At 37.8% G+C, this 17,175-nt stretch overlaps 1 protein-coding gene across 6 annotated transcripts in view; it reads left to right on the top strand.

The window, feature by feature from the left end:
• LOC126355145 (cingulin-like) overlaps positions 1-17,175 on the top strand; it is a 507,535-nt gene that overhangs the window by 45,681 nt on the left and 444,679 nt on the right. The window lies entirely within an intron of this gene.

Here is a 17,175-nt window from a genome sequence, read left to right as displayed (position 1 = left end):
TGATGGTACCACTGTTGTTGTTGTTGTTGTTGTTGTTGATGATGATGATGATGATGATGATGATGATGATGATGATGGCAATAATGATGGTGATGTAAATAGTGATACCCAGACTAGTGTTTTAGATATAAGCAGAAAAGGTTGTGAAGATATAATTCTTAGAAACAATTTCTTTTTGTTTATTTTTTTGCCCTTGTCTTACTGAAATGTACACCATAAATAAATGACAAAAGTTTAGAGCAGATATAATATTAACTCTCTTTAACCAGATCTTAAGGCACTTTATATCAATATAGAAGTTTGTGATATTAATTCCCGGAGTATACTGAAAAAAAAAAAAAAAAATAATTCTCATGAAGCCTCTTCAAAAAAGGTTAGTGTCTTATGTTAATGGTTGTTTTATAATCTGGTAAATGTGCCACTTTCTTCAAAAGAAATTATCAAATTGTTCAAATTAATGCAAAAATATACACCTAAGCAGGAGTTAACCAACAGCAATGAAATAGATCAGGAATACATGTGAAACTCACAAGCAAAAGGCTAAAGGATAGAGGGAATAGATCTCTGTACTGAACAAGTACCTTTGCATGAAAATGGAGATGGAAAAGCGAGATTGTAATGCTATAATAGGGGAAGGAATAGAAGTCAGAGTTATGGGAGAATATAGAGCCAGTAGTTGTAGCAAGAGAGGAGAAAGACTCCTCAAATTGTGCAATAAATTTCAGCTAGTAATAGTTCATGAATGACAAGAGAAAGAGGCGTACTTGGAAAAGGCCTGGCAGCATGGGAAGATTCCAGCTAGATTACATCATGGTGAGATAGAGATACTGAAATTAGATATTGGGTTTTAACAGGTATCCAGGAGCAGATGACTCAGATGACAATTTAGTAAAGATAAAGAGTAGGCTGCAGTTTATGAAAATTACTAGGAAGAATCACTGTTTAAAGTAATTACATACTGAACCATTGCAGAATTATAAATTTTAAGCTCTCTGAGGCTGTAGATACTGTGATAATGAATGATTCAGTAGGCAGTTTAGCGGAAGAGGAATGGATATCTGTAAAACGGGCCATTACAGAAATTGGGCAGGCAGATATAGGTACAGTGAAGGTAACTGTGAATAGACTGTGGGTAACAAAAAATAATTCAATCAGAGATAGAAATTTTCCCCAAGCTGTGACATAGTCGCAGATATAAGCAATGATCCAGGTACTCTCAAATGTATTTCATTCCATCCTTTAATCACAATATAACATCCTTCGACGATAGCTGGTTTCAGTCAGTAATTCCCATCTTCAGATCTACAATATAAAAAATATACAGCTAGTGGGCAGTCTGTCTTTCAAAGCAATACAGTATTTCCTATCATCATATACTCTGATACAAACTGGGAATGCACAGACAAAATAAGGTGAAGTGCACTTGTTCTACAAACACACTCAGCAAAGCATCGTCACGCAGAACTGAAATATGGTGTGAAATAGGCTACATCGTCCACACAGTCCTTTTGAAAATGGCATTACTGTACAAAACATTCTGAAGTGCAGTAGCTACCAAAAATATGTTTGCCTCTATGCATCATAGATGTTGCTACTGTGGGTTTAGATGTATTCTTCATTTACGTAAGAACCATAATATTATTAAAATAGGGTAGATAAAATACAATAGTAGACTTTTAAATTTTGATAAAAACTATAGAAACCAACTGTGATAAAATAAAAGATGAATACAGTAACATATAAAATTATTTAAAGGAAATGTATAAAGATAATAAGTTTTGACACTTTTTTGGTGAATCTGTAGTCAACAATAAAATATATGTAAAGCACTGCCTATAGCAACCTATAAATTACCTATGAAAGATAAAATGGCTATATGACAAAATAACTGTATGGAACAAAAGATAGATCATCAGCAGCACCTTCTAGTGGCTCAGCTGCCAGGCTGTTATTTAGGTGCATAGCGATCATAAGAACTTAACCACTGGAGGGAGGGCTTTTCGTACATTGTGATACGTCTTCCACAGAAAAGATTTATACAACATATTAACAGTCAAGAAATAAGATTTATAGTCTGGCCATACTATACATGATCAGATAGGATACAATCAGTGACAGGATTAGAGCGACGATTGTATGGAAGTAAGGCAAATGCATACTGTTCTCGACTTAAATCAGTAATAAAGCTAGATATAAATAAGTGAGGCATTAAGTGGTTATTGTAATATATTATCACATAAAGCAAAGTAAGCATTGGGTTCCGGGCTTATGTTTTCTGGCCCTGTAAATCTGCAACTCCTTAACAAATTGAGAACATGACCCTTTCTTGCCTTGTGCAGAATACACATACAACTCTCAATATTCCCTATAGTGTGCCAGTTTCTGCCAGATGCATTCCAAATGCAGTTTTGTTATGTGCTGCAAATGCTTCTAGAATCTTACTTTAAAAGATTGGCCAGTTTGACCAATATAAAATTTGTCTCAACTGCTACAAACGATATAGTAAACCACTGAACCATCAAATTTATTAGAATTATTACTCAAATTATGTTTTACACAGAGTTTTGAGCGTTGTTAACTTGGAAACCATATCTAACCTTAGATTTCCTAAAACATTTTCCGATTTGTTGGGACCTTTTGCCGTAAAATTTCATTGGAATAGTTTTCAGTTTTTCTTTACTACTTCTTTTTTCTGGGTAATTATGAGTCTGCCTACTATTTATTTTCTGTCTTTTTATCTTATTGTATGGGTGTATAACTTCATTTGCAGAAAATCCACTGGCTACTACAATTTGCTTTAAGATACTAAGTTCTTGGCATATTTCATTGTCAGCCAAAGGTAATTGAAAGAGTCGATGGATCACTGAGGTGAAGAAGGCCCTTTTGTATCTTGGCGGGTAGTATGAACTGGCACTGATTACGGTATCTTTACATGTAGGCTTTCAGAAAATCGAAAATTTATGTTTGTTATCAACTTTCTTAATAGTAAGGCCTAAATAGTTCATGGAGCTCACTTCTCCTACTTCTGGAGTAAAAGCTATTTTTTGGTGCATGCTGCCTATGGCTTGAGCAACTGTGGTAACCTCATTCTCATCACCCTCTAACAGTAGCAAGATGTCATTGACATAATGTTCATAACATATAGTCTTGTCCTTTAGTTGTGGAAACTTAACGAAGAACTTACATTCATAAAATGTCTGCTTATGTACCAGCCAAACTGTTACCCATCCCAAGACCATGTTTTTGTTGATATATTCTGCCATTGAAGGTAAAAAAGATGTAAGTTAATACAAATTCTAGAAGTTTTATTAATTCATGTATTCTGCAGTAGTAATTTAGCAGATCTGTATCATTTCTTTTATTGGGACACTAATGTAGTATCTTTTTACTTCTAGGGAAGCTAGAGTCACCCTATTTTGAAAATGTATATCCTTAATCAAATTAGCAAGATCAGATCTGTTTTTCACCCTAAAATTGGTAGTGAACATGTACACTGCTTTAAGCACTTTGTTAAGAAACTTATTTACTTTACAACATGGTGATAGCAATTTGTTAACAATTGGACGGACCGGGTTTCCTTTCTTATGTATCTTAACCTGCGATCTCAGTTGGGGAAGTTTAGGGTTCATCATTTTTAGTGATTTCTTTTTGTAATCATTAAGTAGAAGTTGGGAGCTGTCTATCTTTTTCGATAGATCTAACTGGAACTTCTGTGTTGGGTCATTGTGAACTTCACTATCTCATTTTCAGAAAATAATTCCTCTGTTTTCTCATTGTAGTCTTCTCCTTATATAAGGACTGCTGTATTACCCTTATCTGCATGAATGACCATTGCCTTATCTTTTTCTAGCTTTGTATTAAGATTTTTTCAGATAATACTCTTGTGATTGACAGCAGTAGAAGAGTTACACTGACTGGATAAAGCTTTATTAACTTTTAACGGCTGTGTCAGCAACTTTTAGTTTAATCACCTAGGCTCCTTCACATGCCATTTTATTTTAACTATGACTCTTGTAATGGTTTGGTTATTAGTATTAGGAGTGACACTATGTTGTAATCATTTATTCAGCAAAGTATTTTCATCCTCATTCAATTCGATATTTGTCAAGTTAGCTACGCTATCATAAAAGTGATGTTGTGCAGCGCCACCATTACTTTTTACAACATTAACCTTCTGATGCTTTAGCAGTTGCCTAACTTTTTGTTATGCCTTTTTTCTATTCTTTCAACATAAATCCTTACTCTGTTAGAAATTTATTGCCAAACAAATTGAAACGGAGTCCTAGACAGATCGTTACTCTATTGCAAATGTTAATCGAAAGCTCCTTTAATTAACAAGTCTTTATGGTTATACAGTTCACGTAATTGGACCATAATCCAGTTCATCTCACTTTTGGTTTTAATTGACAAGGTGAGGGCTGACTGCTGTTTAATTTTCACTTTCGCATACTTCGGTGTGACGCCTGCTGCAAGACACTGCTTATTAAATTTAATATTCATTACGTCAGTACTGATTTTCTGCTTCAGTTTACAGAGCCATTTGACACTGTCATAAGCCAGACATGGAAATAGCTTCACAAACTGTAACATAGTCATGAATACAAACTGTGATCCAGGCACTGCCAAATGTATTTTATTCTAGTCTTTGATCATATATAAAATCCTTTGATGATGACTGGTTTCAGTCAGTAATGACCATCTACAATATAAAAAATGTACAACTAGTGGGCAAATTTCAAAACAATATAGAATTTCCTATCAAGATATCCTCTGATACAAACTGGCAATGTACAAATAAAATAAGGTAAAGTGTACCTGTTCTGTACCTTCAATGGAAAAATATATCATCAAAAAGATGGTCTTGGGATGGGTAACAGTTTGGCTTGTATGTTAGCAGACTTTTTATGAATGATTCAGAATGTAAGTTATTTCCTTATTTTCCACAACTAAAATACAAGACTATATATTATAAACATTATGTTTATGACATCTTGCTACTGATACACCAAGAACTTAATATCTTAAAGCAGACTGCAGTAGTCAATGAATTTTTTGCAAATGATATTATGTGCCCATACAATAGAATAAAAAGACAGAAAATAAATAGTAGGCAGACTCATGATCACCCAGAAAAAAGAAATAGTAAAGAAAAACTGAAAACTATTTCAATGAAATTTTACGGAAAAAGGTCCGAACAAATAGAAAAATGTTTTAGGAAATCTAAGGTTAGATGTGATTTCCAAGTTAACAACCTCTGAAACTCCATGTGAAACATAATTTGAGTAATAATTCTGATAAATTTGGTGGTTCTGGAGTTTATAAGATCGTTTTTAGCAGTTGTGACAAATTTTCTATTGGTCAAACTGGCCTTTCTTTTAAAGTAAGGTTCAAGTAGCATTTGCAGACACATAACAAAACTGCATTGGGAATGTATCTGGCAGAAACCAGCCATACTACAGGAAATATTGACAGTTGTATGCATATTCTGCACAAGGCAGAAAAGGGTTATGCTCTCGATTTGTTAAGGAGTTGCAGATTTATAGGGCCAAAAAGCATGAGCCCCAAGGGTACTCAATGGACAGATGAATTTTGTACCCAACGCCTACTTTGCTTTATTTGATAACATATGAAAATAACCACTTAATGCCTCGCTTATTTATATCTAGCCTTGTTGCTGATTTATGTCAAGCACAGTATGCATTTGCCTTACTTCCATACAATCGTCGCTCTAATCCTGTGACTGATTATATCCTATTTATTCATGGATTGTATGGCTGACTATATAATCTTATTTGTTGACTGTTAACATGTTGTATAAACCTTTTCTGTGGGAGACGTCTCACGATGTTCAGAAAGCCCCCTAATGGTTAAGTTCTTACGATTGCTACATGCCTGTGGCAGCTGAGCCAACAGGAGGCACTGATCAATGATCAGTCTTTTGTTCCTTACCATTATTTTGTCGTATAGACATTTTCCGTCATAGGTAATTTATAGGTCGCTATAGGCAGTGCATTACGTATATTTTATTTTTGAACTTAAATTCACCAAAACAATGTCAAAAACTATTATCTTCATACATTTCCTTTAAATAATTTTATATGTTACTGTATTCATATTTTATTTTATCACAATTGGTTTCTATAGTAACTATCAAGATTTAAAAGTCTGGTATATTGTATTTTACATTCCCTATTTTCATCATATACTGGTTCTTATGGTATATGAAGAACTCATCTAAGGTCACAGTGGCAACATCTATGAATCATAGAGGCAACTATTTCTGGCAGCTACTGCACTTCAGTATGTGTTGTACAGAAATGCCAGTTGCAAAATGACTGTGTGGATGATGTGGCCTATTTTGCAGCATATTTTAGTTCAACGTGGTAATGCTTTTCTGAGTGTGTTTATATGTTTTGATGATGTCATTATGACTTTATTACATTAGAAGATGATGTAGAACAGGTACACTTTACCTTATCTTATCTGTACATACCCAGTTTGTATCAGAGTATATCATGGTAAGAAATACTGTATTGTTTTGAAAGATAGCCTGCCCACTAGTTGTATAATTTTTGTATTGTAGATCTGAAGATGGTAATTACTGACTGAAACCAGCTATCATTGAAGGACGTTATATTGTGATGAAAGACTGTAAAAAAAACATTTGAAAAATTTACCCGATAAGAAAGGTAACCAACAGAATAGTCGACTTACAAAAGAAATTGTTGTTAAATGCAGGGAAGCTAAGTGAAATGTCTGCAGGAAAAATATGATGGCATTGAAAAGAAAATGTTCATCAGGACAGATTCAGCATATCTAGCAAAGTGAAAAACACCTTTCGATTAAATTAAATGCAAAAGGATTGCTTTAAGCATGTAAGAAATGTTCCACTGTTAAACATAGAGTAGAGAACAGATGCAAGGATGGCAGGTGGCAGAGGGTTGAGGCTTGATAGCAGGCTGGTAAAGACTCAGAGAGAAGCAGCTGTCAAAATTAATACTTTATTTTTCACTTGTACATCAACACTGCATCAGTGCGGTATAGTGACCATGCCCCCACACCATAGGAAAAAGGACCAGTGGATGGTGAAGCCCCCCCCCCCCCTCCAAAATTATGTTGGAATTTTTTATTTTCCTTGTTGATGATAGTTACCTTTTAAAATACATTAAGCAATGAGTTAAAACATATGATTATTATGGTAGTAATCAGGTTAACTGAAAACAAGTGGTGTGAATCATGATAGCTTTTAGTAAACAGAGGTGAAACAAATTTGGAAAAATCAACTGAGTTTTTCAAAAATGACCTAGACATTGAGTGACTGCACTTACACTTGAATATGTTAGCTGATATCACTAATAAAAACAACTAGTCTTAAAAAACATGGGTGATGTAAGAAAGTACATTACACAAGAGCCTGCAGTTGGAGAAAGTAGTGAAGTTCATTAAGCTTCTCCAAGCAGTTCCAATCATGACAGCAACAGCAGAACAGTCATTTAGCACCCTTAGATGCCTGAAGTCATATCTCTGATCAACAATGGGACAGAAGCAATTGAACAACTTGGCTGTTCTTCATGCCCACCAAGATGTTTTGGATGAATTGGATATCCAACCAGTCATCAACAACTTCATATTCAGTAATACAGTCAGATGGTTGACATTTGCACCTTTCTAAAGACACTGTAGTCCTAATAATGGCATTCAGAACAATATTAAAAATCCTTTTAAAATCGAGAATTAAATACACACATAATGTTAAATTTTCAGTTTTGAAATGTTAGTACTAGTTCAGTAGTGTATTACTATATTACTATAGCACTGTATTAATTGTTTTCAAATACTTAAATATTTTCAGGGTGTAAGAGCCAATTAAAACTGGCTGTTTACATACTTTTTGACAGAAAGTAGTAGACATACTATATTAACTTTATTAACTGTGTTAAAGCATTAACTTTTAGACACTGTTTTTATTTAATAAACGCTGAGCATTATTCAAAGTAAGTGTAAATTAGATATTTCACGTGTTAATCAAAGTGCTATTATGGTGCAACAGCAATATTTTATGTTTTATTCTTTTAATGATAGTTTAGGATTTATTTAAATATAATTTCAGTCTTTTCAGAGATATATATTCACTGCTCTGTAATAGTCTATAAGCATGATTATTACTGTAAATTAAATTAGTTTAAAAAAAAAATACTGTTCATCTTTTTTTATTTCTTTTTTCAAAGCCAAAAAATATGTGTCAGGCTTGTCAAGTTTCCCAGAGTGTCGAGTTATGGAGAGTCCAGTTTCCGGGGTTCTAATGTTGTTGATCATATGACTCTAAAATGCTTCAAAACTTTAAAACTCACTATTTTTCATCTAAATTTTAGAAAATTTCCCAGGGCAAGACCCTCAGTATGTCACCCTCCCCCTTCCCCCCATCCAATATTTTTTATAAGTCGGTGTCCCTGCATGTGGCTATGCTGAAAACACCAGGCGTCAGTTGTGTGTGAAGATGGATGGAAACCTTGCTGCGGTAGTCAACTCTGTGATGGATGACTGCATTTGGAGCGACTCTGGTGTGCAGTGCAGAGGCACACCCACTGCAGTCGTGGTAATCTGCTGCCATGTATGGGTTACAACCCAGAGCAGAAGTCTAGCTTGCTCCTGAAATGATAGTGGCACTACACTATTCCCCTCCATGGGAAGATCTGGCACCTTTTGGCCCCACTTAATACTTACAGCATATCACATCTACAGCCCTACCCACAAGGTGCAGAGAGCACATTTAACTGACAAACCTTATTTGCTAGAGTTCTTCTTGTGCTACTAAGTTGGTTATTACTATGCCACTTAACAGTCCATTCATTCCTTTATAACACACATCACATTGTGCCTTTTTACTTCTACATCCTGCCAGTCATGTGCTCATAGCGACTCTCTTTGCAAATGTTCATGGCTTGTTCTGTGGCATTATATTTTCTTAAACTCCATGAAATACATTTCTCATCAACATTCCCACCGAAATATTCCAGATTCACTCATTTTCATGATCTATGTATCCACACTACCAGAATCTGTACTACTGGTGAATAGAGTTGATCGACAGTTCTCAACTTCAGAGGGATAGAAGCTATGCACAGCAGAGATAGAGTCATTGTGGTGCTAGGCATCATGATGCTCACGATCATGATCACTTGTCATTGCCTCTTCCTAAATTGTTTGACATGCTGCATCAACTGGTCTGCTGAAATCTGTCTTTCATGCACATAGTTCAGGGGATGGATTAGGTTCAGTTTCAATGTATAATTCAGGAATGTTAGATTCCACTTCTGGAGTGCTTCTAGTGGTTTGTCTGCCCAGTATAGCTGTGGCTGTGTCATGTTCAGCTGGGTAATTTCTGTAACCACAGCTGGTTGATGGATGTTTGGCCCTGTTATGTCACACACTGTTCCATTAATCAACATCGGCTCTTCCTCAGCTCCATGAGCATTGCTTCCATGAGCATTCTATGTTTGTAGCAGCTTGCCACTATTACCTTATCATACATGGAATAAATCCAGAGTAACCACACTTGTTAGAAATAAGGTTAATGTTTCACAGTGTCCCTTTAACAATCTTGTCCTTGTGTTCCGCCATGAATAGTTGCACTGCGCATGTGGCCGGACTAGTTTTAATCACCTTCTCTTCCTGACAATGCTGAAGATCCTCTTCTGTCAACCACACGTCTGTCACCCTTTTCAGAAATCTGCAACACACTGCCTGTCCTCACTTATACAAACTTCCCTATATCTACCCATTTTACTAGAGAGTAGTGAATGGTGTAACATCTGAATCTTTACATGCTTCTCCACTACTGGGAATTTAACCAATATGTGTAACCATACCTGGTCAATCCTCACCTCTGCTGATGTTGTGTGGTAATAAAAAGATAAAGTAACTCTGCTTCCTGGGCACAGCTATCAATCTCAGCTACAACGATAATTCCCCCTGAACTTTCTGCAACCCCAACAAATATTGCTCTTGTGCTACTGTATGATGAACAGTTTCCTGTAAGATCGCCATTACCACTCATGTGTCCTATATGCTGTCTGCTAATGACTTAGTGACTCTTACATCCTACACATCTACCTGTATTTGCAGGATTCCCACAGATCCTTATTTATGGTGTCTTGTGATGGTTTTGTGTATTCTAGCACTTCGCTAGTCAGTTTTCATAGCATGCGTGTATTGTTCAACACTCCACTCTCCAAGCTTGCTACCATCATGGTACATTATTCCAACACCGACTTGCTATTGTCTGTCATTGTTCTACCATCCCATTCAATTCTCTGAAGTTGCTGGGATCTGCTCCCAGCATCTATCCAACTCTTCTTCCATTGACAAAGTGAAAGTGACACTGCCTCCATTGCTTGCTGCATCTGTTACTGCAATTGTTCATACAGTTTATGCAATTTCACATTTCCCAAAGGCTTCCCTGAACACACCCCTGCTCTTGGTTCCCCATCAAAGCCCAGAAAACACCTCCTCCAGCCTTGTCACTTCATTCTGAAACTCCCATGCATTAATCACTAAACTCAATGTCCATCGACGACTGGTAACCATCAGATCCTCTTGTATGGCAAAAAGAACTCTTCCCTCCAGGTGCTGATTCTGCAGCGTACCTCTCTGCTCCAGCACAGATTCAGCACTGCCACAACTAGCATCCTTTCCATCCTCAAGCTTGGTGTACAGCAACCTGAGGACATGGACTGTCATCATCCTTGTTCCCTCATTAGAAAGCTGCTCCTATTGGTGGGCATTCACATACAAATAAAATCAAAATAACCCTAACTCTAACACAAAAACTTGTTCCTCTACTCTCAATACATTACATCCTAACACCACACACATAATACCCTAAAAAATCATCAGTAAACACAATAAAAATACTCTGTCACTACTATGACCTTAATGCATACAGTACATCCTGTACCAGTCAATCCATATTCTCCCATTTATCCCTCTGCTTCTTCTTCTTTATGTCCTTCTCAGGCTGTGTTCATACTACCCCAGGGACTGACTCTATGGTTCACCTTGTCAGCAACTGTAGCCTATCGTTGGCTGGTGACACAGCTTCAACCACTTGATAAGGTCTTTGGTACCTTGTGATGCATTTCTTAGTATTATCCTTTGGTATGTGAAGGCTGGCTAACATTACCTACTGTCCTACTCTATAAAGTGGTAAGCTCTCCTCATGTGTTTCACAGATTTCTACTGTCTGTTCAATGCCTTTGTGTTCTCTCCAGTCCCATAAAATCATGAACTGACCCTCTGTCCTTACCTCTTAATCATGTAAAACATATAATCAAATCATATCTTAACCATATTGTATCAAATATAAGCCTCAATCATATCAAACATCAAAGACTGTTTTCTGCTATGCACTACCTTGTATAGAGACACTCCTGTATGAGTGTGGACCTTTGAATTGTTCCCAGCTGTGTCAAATGAAAGACGTGTCTCCCAGTCATTGTGGTGTGGGATCACAAATTAGCTTAATATACTTATGATTATGTGATGCGCACATTGTGTTCTACCATTTGGTTTTGGGCAGACTGAACTAGTTCTCAGTTTTTGCACACATAACAAGCAACATAAGTTCTTTATCAAGTTGACATAAGATTTCTCCCTTGATCTATAATAATCTATAATAATCATCTCCAGCACACCAAACTTAAGCATCCAACTGTTTGTCATTGCCTGTGTGACTTTGCTGGTTTAGCATAGCTGTTCTCTCCACATACCAAGAAAAGTGATGTATTGTTCTCAACACAGAATTGTTCCCTGCCAGAGTTTGGTTGAATGGTTGTAACACATCCACCTCAATCATTTCAGATGTTTTCGAAACTTCTGGCAGTCTCTGTAATGATATTCATTTATGACTCAAGTCCTCACACTACACACAATTTCTCACATACTTATTCATATCTCCATTCCCTCTCTTCTGCCAATATCTCACAGCCACCCTTCACTTTTTTGCCTTCATATTTCGTGACCAACAACACGTGATCATGCATGTCCCTCAGGTCTTTCTTCAACTTAGCCAGCACTACTGTTTGTGACCTTAACCTAGTTACGTTATACAACAGACTACCACTCCTGCTGAACTGCAGTAGCATTTTGTATAGCTTGCAGTCACTATCAGCTTCCTGTGTTGCTTGCTGTTCAGTAAGGCCTTGACCCAGTACTTGTACTGTTACTACTTCTCTTCTCAAAGCACCAAATTTTTATGGTTCCTCTCTGGATTGTGCATCACTTTGTAATCAAACTCACTAAGTCTTAACGCCCATCTTGTTCATCTGCTGAACAGCTCTTTCAACTTTAATAACTATTTCAGAGTGACATGGTCTTTCACTACTTCAGTTTTTTCCCTGTAAAGGTAACTTTCAAAATTTGTGACTCCATACATGAGGCTAAGTATTTCCTCCTCTATGGTCGAATAGTTATTTTCTGCTGTGTTAAGTTGTCTTGATGCGTAATCCATAGGATGTACCTCACCACTGACCTCCTGATTCAGAGCACACCCCAAAGCATGGTTAGATGGGTCACAAGATAATATAAACTCCTTCTGAACATCTGTAAAAATTGAAACTGGACTTGATTTTAAAACTTTTTTCAACTCTTCAAATGTGGCCTGACACTCCTCCAACCACATAAATTCTGCACATTTTTTCAACAGCTGGGTGAGTGGTCACACTATATCAGTGAACCCCTCACAAATATCCTACAGTAGTTTGAAAGTTCCAAAAATGATGTAAATCTTGTACAGCCTGTATCAATCTTGGATCCGTTCTCACCCCATCCTTTCTAATTACATGCCATAAATAACTTTACTCCTCCAAAGTAAAATGACACTTTTCGTAGTTAATATCAGGTGTGCAATTCACAACCTCTTAAATACATCTCTCGGGCATTGCCTATGCTTGTCCATGTCTTTCAAGAATACTGTTTTAGACATTGGTAACACTTCAGTCCCCTCAGTACTCTGTCCAACAATGGCTAAAGCATTGTGGCAACATTCCTCAAGCTGAATGGCATCCTCCAGTACTGAAAAGGCCCCAGGGTATCAAAAATGCTGTTTGCACTCGGTCATCCAGAACCACATCCAACAGCTGGTATCTGCTTCTTAAATCCATGGCAGAAAGGTACTGGTACTTCCCAAGTTATTGATGGTCTCTGTGATATCAGGTACAAGGTATTCATCTGTCACTGGCTTACTATCAAGTTGATGGTGATCACAGCTGAACTTGTAATTCTTAAAACTGTCCATGGACTTTTTAGACACAATCACAATTCCTATCCCTCATGAACTATTGCTCTCTTCTATTATCCCATCATCCAACTACTGATTGGTCAGCTCCTCCAGAATCAGTTGTAAATATCATGGTATCCAACTCAGTTTCTGGTACACAAGTGTTTCATTTCTTGTCAAAACTTTTTACTGCATGATGGGCATCACTAGTGATGGAACCTGAGGAAAAAACACAAATCTTTAAACTCCAACAGAAACTCATCCATTGCATTCTATGTGCTGTCCTTAGATGCTCCATCTTTTTACATTATGCAGTCTTAGATGCAGCTTGTGGCTGCCAATGGTGTACACTATCTGTGTACCAATCATCCTACTCTGGAACATCCAAACTTGCTACTAATACCCCCTTTGTCAGCTTCACTTCTTCAGTGCCAAAATTAGATAGATTCATAAGAACTAACTTCCCACAATCTCTCTTCTATATGCGTGCAATACTCCTTTTTACGAAACAGTTCACTGAATCCAATACACTGTTCCCTTCCAGCGGCTAAGTTATACACAACATGGCGATAGGTAAGTTTGGCTCCACACTTACCCAAAGCAACTTTCCAGTGCCACCTGGAACATTGTTATTCAAATCAAATCTTAGTGTATTTGTACATGATTTTTCGGATTGTCTAGTCTGACAGAAGCGTCTCATGATAGGTCTACACTGTTGACAACTTCCCCTAGCTGGAATGTTTTCCCACTAAGTTCAATTTTGGCATCATGTTGATGGTAAAAGTCTTGCCCCAGTATAAAGCTATAACCATCACTTACCTTATGCAATACCTCTACACACCAGTTAAGCCGAACTGCCTTCACTTGAAAACTTATCGCCACTGATCCCAGTGGGCTTACATTATTATAACCCACCCCATGCAATGTATAGCATGGAGGATTCCAACGCCTCTGCTCCACTGGGTCTCTACTGGTTACTGACACATGCACCCCTGTGTAAAAAAAAAAAAAAATAACTACTTATTCTTCTTGTCTGTACAAGACCTACTATTGCACAATCCACATCACATACATACTTGTTGCATCTAAGTGTAATGGGGTGTAATGGGAAGGTCTTTCAGTGGGCTTTGGGTTCCCTCTTGCATTTAATGGCTGCTTATTTCCTCCCTATCCAACTCTGTTACCATTACCAAAACATTGCTGCTGATACACCCTGTAAGTCCACACCTATAACATATTACATTTGGGGAGAACACTGCATGCCTACCATGTACCCTTATCAACATGTCAGTCTCATTACATTCTATTACTAATCTAACAGAAAATGGAGATCGTTAGGGGCATCTGTGTGCACCCTTCTTGACATATCCAGTGGTCAGCCTCATAAGAAAGTCTCGAGCACTCTTTGCTTGGCTTACTGCAGGAAAATTTTATTTCCTTCATCATTTTCTCCCAGATTATATACATATACATTCACCTTCCTTATTCTATTGCCAAAATCCTCTATGGCTGAGTCAGGCCTCTTCGTAACTGTATTCATCTCACGAAGGTTTTCACCTCTTCTACTAGATGTAATTTTGCCACCCATAACAACTGATTATTGGGCCAAATCACCTACATCTGCTGACGTCATCTGGCCCTCCACAAATGATACCACATCCTCAGACGACATTCTGGAAAAGGGAATGATTAGACTAGCGGTATTTGGGCTTACCTCTATGTTATTTGCTCATCCTTAACTACAATTTGCTCCCCAACTCTTAGTTGCTCTGCCTATTGCTCCGAAATGCCCCACATCTCTGATCTCTGTCATTGCAACACCTTCACTCCTCATTCACACACAATATACACCAAAATAATTTACAAATCAACAAATTACACTTTATAATTTATCATGCCTTGCAACATGACCACAATGGTGGCACATAAAACAAATTACAGACACTGATTCACCTCCCGGTGCAGAATAGCCAAACAGGTTTCATGCCATACATCTAACATGCTCCAAGTACTGCTCTTTGCAGTTACCCCAAAATTCAGACACTTCTAATAGTACATCTTGCCTAAACAAAGTAATCATGAAGTTATAGTGACCCTCCCTCCTAGGCCCCATCTCTGTCATATACACCAAAAGCAACCAATTCACACCACTGTGTTCACACTGCACTCAGTGGACGAGATATCATGCTGCACGGATGACACACCATGTGCTGCCCAGTGGAGGTGATGCTACCACTTCCAGTGCCTACTGTAGCTAACCCAAGAGGTGTAGGGGTGGCAATGGTGTAAGGATGGCAGGTGGAGGAAGGTTGAGGTGAGGTGGCAGGCTGGTGAAGGCCAGAGAGAAATGGCTGTCAAAATTTGTACATTATTTTCCACTTATACATCAGCACTGCATCTATGTAGAATAGCAACCATTGCTTCAATACACAGAAGAGAACCAGTGGCTGGCAAGATGTCAGTTAGTGGCCTAGGCAGCTGGGTACAAAATATGCACACCAAGCTTTGATGATGCTCAGTGCTTGGCATGGAGCCATGATGTGTGAGTCATGGTACAAACACCAGGCATCTAAAACATGTCAAGACAGATGGAAATATTGCTGTGGTAGCCAAATCTGTGATAGACATCCGCATACAGGGGGCTGCTGATGTGTAGTACAGAGACGCACCCACCAAGATGGTCGGTGTCAGCTTCTGTGCATGGGATGTGACCCACTGCCCCACTGGGTAAGAGTTCAGCTGTGGCTGGAATGTTCTCAGAGGACCTGCTGCCCTGTGGAACTAAATCTAGGGGAAAGACATAGTGAAGGACACTGGTACCATGATGGAGACTCATACTCCATTTATTCTCACTATTAGTGCCTGAAATTGTAGCAGAAATACAGTACTATCAGACTTTTGAAAGAATATGATCAATACAATCCTGAAAACAGCAAGTGCTGATAAATATGAGAACTATTGCATAATTGGCTTGACAGCTTATACATCCAATTTGCTGAGAAGAAGAGTATACAGAACAAAAAAGAAAACTGAGGATGTTTTAGATGATGATGAGTTTGCAATTAGGAAACGTAAAGGCACAAAGAAGGCAGTACTAATGTGATTGATAATGGAGGCAACTATCAGAAAAATCAAGATACTTTCATATCATTAGTCGACCTAAAAAATGTGTTTCACGGTGTGAAATAGTGAAAGATGTTTTAAATTTCTAGAAAATATGTGTCAGCGGTAGGGAAAGAGATGTAATATATAATATCTACAAACACTAAGAGGGAATAGTGAGTGGAAGACCAAGAAAGAATTGCTCAGTTTAAAAAGGGCACAAAAGAGGGATGAATCCTTCTCCCATACTGCTCAATCTGTAGCTCAAAGTGGCAATGACTGCAATAAGAGAAGTTTCATCTGTCACATTAAAACGAGATCAGTGATAAGATTCAAAGATGATATTGCTAGCCTGGCTCTGACCACTATGAGACTTAAAATCTATGGTCATCAGTCCCCTAGAACTTAGAACTACTTAAACCTAACTAACCTAAGGACAGCACACAACACCCACTCATCACGAGGCAGAGAAAATCCCTGACCCCACTGGGAATTAAACCCGGGAACCCGGGCGCGGGGAAGCAAGAACGCTACCGCAAGACCACGAGCTGCAGACCACTAGCCTCTGTGAAAGTGAGCAAGAACTACAGAACCCATTGAATAGAATGAACAGTCTAATGAACACAGAATAGGGAGTGAGAGTAAACCAAATTACTGTGGAACAGCAGAAATAAGATCAGTAGTAAACTTATCATCAAAACTGTAAACTGCACATCTTGGAAGCAAAATAATGGCGTGATGGATGTAGCAAGGATGATTTAAGAAGCCAACATGCACATTCCTCACTGACAGAACTT

The sequence above is a fragment of the Schistocerca gregaria genome, chromosome 1 (genome assembly GCF_023897955.1).
Source record: "Schistocerca gregaria isolate iqSchGreg1 chromosome 1, iqSchGreg1.2, whole genome shotgun sequence".
NCBI lineage: Eukaryota > Metazoa > Arthropoda > Insecta > Orthoptera > Acrididae > Schistocerca > Schistocerca gregaria.
Note: the sequence above shows the minus strand (reverse complement) of the source record. Positions and strands in the feature narration are given on the sequence as shown.